Here is a 6,000-nt window from a genome sequence, read left to right as displayed (position 1 = left end):
AGAGAACTGATATTAAAATATAAATATGTCATGCAAAGCTTAATTTATGCGTTTGCGTAATACTTATTGTTGTAAAACTATCCGTATTTAAGGTAATGATTAATCGTGGATTAAACTCCTTTTTTATTTAAAATAATTAATAGTCATAGTATATCATAGCGTTATGTCCTACGGCATTCTACTGTGTCCTGCTGCGCAGAGGTTTAATCCATATTTGTGCTGCAGAAGCGGGATGTTCGGGGTATTTGTTGTATTTCTTCACAGGTGTCAAATATTAAGACACTATCTGGGCAATATATTCTTGACGCTATGTTGTATGTTCAAAATATATAAACGGTTTTAAAACAAATAGTGACTTTCACCAGTATAATACTCGATATAGAACTATTCTAAGCGTACGATAAACCAGGTTTCAGAAGATAAACCACTTCTTGTATTCGTTTTTACAACAAACTCCCAAGCGAAATTAGAGAATTATCACTGAATGAATTCAAAACTCTCGTTTAACGTTAGTTAATCAATAAAGCTTTTTATATTTCGCAAAGAATTCCATTCACTTAGTGAGAAAATTTAGAGTAGGTTAGTTATGTACATCGTTTTATGAAGTTATTTGAAAATATGCTATATAAAATAAAAATATTTGTCGCTAAGGATATGTATAATATTTTTAAGAAAAGTGCAGGTAGGTTGCATCGATGTTACAACTTATTTTGGGACAAATTAATAGTAATAATTTCTTAGACTTAGACTTTCTCAGTTATAAATAAATGCTAGAAGTGACTTTTTTGATGTTTTGTAAATACATATTTATACTCTTAATATCTATTAAAAAATTACGATTTTGATAGACATGTGCGTTGTTAATTGTATGTTCTTTTAAAAGTTTAAATTTGTAAAAAGGTATCTCTTTTCAACTGGATGGCATCTTTGCTATATATTTAGTATGATCGTTTATTGTTGTATATAGTTTATGATTGATTTAGGATTACGAAATATAGTGGATAGTATATTTAAATCTCTCCTCTGTTTTACGAATCTTCATGTTTTCTTTTATTATTTGTTTATTTTGCCCGAATAAAATGTTCACCAGTTTTATATACTTAGATTATATTCTCCTAAATAGGCAAAACTACTTCGCTTCCGCTTGCTTATTCAGGGAATGAAACGTAGCTTAACAAAGTAAAATAAAACACAAACATGAATATTATCTTGGGAGCCGTTTACAATGAGCGAAATATGTTTTGTCATTTAAATTTACGATAGTACCTACTTACTCATCGATACTCCAGTTCAAAGAATATGTTGTTGTGTAAGTGTAACGAAAATTATTTCAGTGGCGGCGCCATTGGCGTCTGTGTGCGCCGCACACATCACACTTGTGGTGTGGGTTTTACAGGTCTAGTAGTCTAAGATTTACTTTAATAATAAATTTAAAGTATTACAAAAGTAGCCTTTATTCAAGTACAATCAGTCCCATCCAGTCTTCCAATCGTTCCACGCTATCTGAGATTTCTGGCGGGCGCTCTCTCTATTTATTATATTGATATATCAGAAGTCTGAGTTCAATTTTATAATAGAAATTTAGATTTACTTCAAGTTAAAAACATTTATACTAAGAATATTTTCCTATGATATTATTCTTAAATTATTTTTTTGAAGAGAAAATAAATAAATAAACATTTATTATATTTTTTTTCTTTACTCACAGTGGTTGCCTAGAAGAGATCGCTCGAAAGCGATACGGCCGCCAGTTATGATTATGTTCCATTTTTTATATTGTAGTGTCACGATGTGTTAATAAATTATTATTTACTTAACTTGGTATTCTGACCAAACCATTGTCTTCAACCAAGACGTGCGTTTTCGGCCAGCTTTCAAGTAGAAGGACCTGCCACGTGGCCTTGCATGATTAGCTCGTATTTTTGGTGTTACAAAAACAAGCAAGACATACGTTTTTGTAATTTTTGTAAAAGGTGGATCTTCTATACGTGGCACACGCCGTAAACTTTTTTGGGCGTAAAACATACCGGTTTTCTTAAGATATTTTGGTTCGTACGAAAGTTAAATGATGGTGATCGAACCTACGACAGGTATGAGAGTCACACGCTGAAGCCACGAGGCCCACTTGAAATATTTATTGTCGCGTTTGTTTATTTAGAAAATAACTCGAGATAAAGATATAATAGTTGAGGCCATATACGTTACAAAATAAAATAAAAATAAGTAACTTTTTGGGTCTAAGAAAAGCCGCCGGTTTCCTCACGATGTTTTCCTTCACCGTTAGAGCGAATATTAAATGCGCATGTTGACAGAAAGTCCATTGGTGCACAATCGGAAATTGAACCTACTACCTAAGGAATGAGAGTCGCATGCTGAAGCCAATTATTTGTTATGTTTGATATTATAATCTTGCAATCGTGATAAACATTACATTTTATAACGATAAAATTGTGGCATTATTTTCTTCATCATAAATATCTGAGACATGTACTCAAACAGAATTTCCATTACGTTAATAAAAACAATGTTTATTTTAACAAATAATGTTATTACATTAACAGCATCATTATCATGCCAGCTTGTTTGCTAACAGGTTTCGAGGTTGTTTAGATTTTAGATTTGTATAAACTCAACGCTAAAATACATTTATGGATAAAAACATAATTTCAATACTGTTTACAAAGTCGAGAGAGGGTTGTCGTATAATTAAATACATTTTAATAACACGTTCCTGTAGTGCATCAGGTTGTAAGTAGGAATATGCCCCGCGTGAAACGAATATATAATAATTATAAAGGTTTATAATTTCTAAATATTATACGAGTTAAGGCGGATTTAATTTACGATTTTAATACGGTTTTTATAGAACCGGGGTATGAGCAGGAGGCTCACCTGATGTTAAGTTGACTCTCTCTAATGGACTCTCAATGGCAGAAGGTTCGCGAGTGAGTTGCCGGCCTTTTAAAAATTGGTAGGCTCTTTTCTTAAAGGACTTCAGTGGGCAGCTGGGTGTGGAATTTCGTATTCTGCCTCAGTCGAGGTTACGAACTTAGCTGCAGGTATTAATCCGAACAACTCCTCTGAACACTTTCCATGGTAAATGCGGTAGAACATGCAGAGTGACCCAACATCACTACGCAACGCCAAGAGATCAAGCCACCTGTTAACATTATGTTAGTTACAATATTATCCTTAATATTATATTTGTAGCTTTAAAGTATCAATCATAGAATTTAAAGGGGCACATGCAGTCCATTTCAATCGCCCATGGGCCTGCATACCGTTATTTAATTTTGTTTGTTATTTTTTAACAAATAGTAAATGAATAACGTAATAATTAAAGGATCGCAATCAGAGTGTTTCATTTGACAAAACGTGTCAGGCTGCGATTGTCTAATAAATACAGGAAACATTATAGACATAACAAGGATTAATTAAATAATGTAACTAGTAGAAGACAAGAATATTGGTACTTTACTTAAAAGTAAGCCCTAATTCTTCCACATCTTGTTGACATATATTAAACAAATAGATATATGTAGAATAACTACGAGTACTCTAAGATGCGGATAAAGAGTCATTTTCTCCCGCTGTGAGTTTCTTGTAGTTAAGAAAACACATCACGGTCACGGTGACCACGCACGCTGAAAAGCACGCGAAAGGTCGAAAAAAAATCGAAATTTAAAATTCAAAATTATGTAAATAATTATTAGTTTGTAATAATAATACATAGCTTCAATCCGTTTAAAAAGTGTTTTCCTAATATATAAAAGCTATGTTAACAAAAGACAATACTATCTTGTAGTTGTTATTGCGCGATGTTTAGAGATGCTGTAGCTTTTTCTACTTTACTAAATTAAGAGCAAATTGATTCTATTAGTGATAATAAATCTTGGCGAATAGGTTTTACAACGATTTTGAAAAAACCCTAAAGTTATACAATACAGTGGAAACTGCACTAAGACATGCGATTGCGTGTCTTCACACAATAACACTGTAAATATTGTGTTTTATTAAAATTCACGGAACACCTCGTTTTGATAATAAAATGGTCTTCAATGGCTATTTCGTTGAGTGATTTAATATTGAAATGTAAATCAGGCATATTTCATTTTTTATTTAGGAGTTATTAACGAATTGATGATTGAATATTGTTGTTATGTTTTATTTAAATACAATCCTGTTCTAAAAGGTAGCTTTAAAGATAATTACTATAGGCACTACCAGCCGCCAACTGAAGTATTTCCAAGCTAATTCGACTTAAGGTCCTTCAAGAAAAGATCTAATCAATTCTTAAAAGGCTGGCAACACACTTGCGAGAAATCTGGCAATGTGAGTGTCCATGAGCGGCAGCAACACAGGTGAGCCTTGTGCCGGTTCGCCTCCTATTACAAAAATATATTATATATATATATTTAGATTGTATGAAATGTTATAACCGTGTTATGAATATTCATCTTATTTTAATCCTTTCAGAGGATGACGATCTTTATAGATTTTGTTTTGGATGCTGCGCTTCTAAACAATGACTTACTGCAGTGACTTAAACATTGCTTATTGCAAACATAAGATTCTTCAACCAAGACGTGCGTCTACGGCCAAATCTCCTACCACCAGCCAATTTATGAATGCTATACACTCAACTTCAATTATCCCCCTTCACGATATCAGTATTATAATTGTACTCATCTGTCTCTTTCTGTTACAGCATAATCACAATACTAAAGAGTACTTTGCTATGTGCAGTTAGACTGGTTTACCTTGCATCCGTTTCTTTGATTTTTTTATTATTATTAATAAGTAGAAGATCAGTCTTCTGTGCCTACACGTGTTTTGGGGTCCCTGTAGAAGACACAATGGTTGCCGTCAAAGTCAAGAGCAGGTCCAGTCTAGCGCATAGAAGTGGTAATCTAAACCGAGAAACATAACCTTAGAACTACGGCCTTGGACGAATGGATTTTCTTTTCTCCGTAAGAAATAAATATAAATTACACAGGAACTATTTATTAACTTGTGATCAGTATAAATTTCAATGAGTTATTAAAAACTCAAATGCTTTATGGCCTAGCTGCCGTAAAGGCATCAGTCTTAAATAAAAAACATATTGATTCTGCTCAAATGAAAGAAATAAACAAGATTTTATCGTCAGCTAGACGGCTTGATGGCGAACAAGATTTGCACAGGCGTTGATAAGGTTTTTATTTGTTTACTTGGGGAAAGGAGTGTGTTTTATAGTGATTTTCTCATGGGATATAGCTTAGCTTTGCTAACAAAATATATTATACTGCGGCCTGTCAACGAAAGGAAAGATTTGTTGATAAATAATAATAAATAAAGTAAAGTAAAAAATGAAAAAAGCCTATTTATTTCTTGCAAACAACAAAGTAAACTTAATACTATTTATTACATGTATATATTTTTTTAAGAAAAGTAAATTATACTAATTATTTTTTCTATTTTTAATATCTATTTCCCAATTATTTTGCAAGAACCGTTCCACAGGTGAATACCTCCTCTTCCAAGGAACTCCAGGTATCTCGGTTTTGAGTGATTTGCATCCAGCTCGAGCAAGCCGTTTTTGCAATGTCGTCCGCCCATCTCGTGAGCAATCTTCCTCTGTTTCGTTTCCCAATAGGGCCACCCTACCCGGTCACCCTTATCCATCGAGCGTAAGAGAGTCTTTCTACATGCCCTGCCCATCACCATTTAAGCTTTATAGCTTTTGTTGATAAATAAACAATTTAATTATTTTTTTGTATACTTCATTACATAATTTACTGTTTACTGTAGGCGAATATGCTATAAGCCTTCTGAGGCACGTATATTTCTGACACAAAGAAGTTAAACCTATTGGATCCGGGGTTTAACCAGTGAAGTGTATATTATGCACCTACTTGTCAAATTAAGCATCGCATTTGATCTAATATTTACGGTCAATAATTGTATAGTAAAATCATGGCATTAAAGGGCAACTATAAAAAAACGCTTTCAAGATTCTTT

The sequence above is a fragment of the Pieris brassicae genome, chromosome 6 (assembly GCF_905147105.1).
Source record: "Pieris brassicae chromosome 6, ilPieBrab1.1, whole genome shotgun sequence".
Classification (NCBI taxonomy): Eukaryota; Metazoa; Arthropoda; class Insecta; order Lepidoptera; family Pieridae; genus Pieris; species Pieris brassicae.
Note: the sequence above shows the minus strand (reverse complement) of the source record.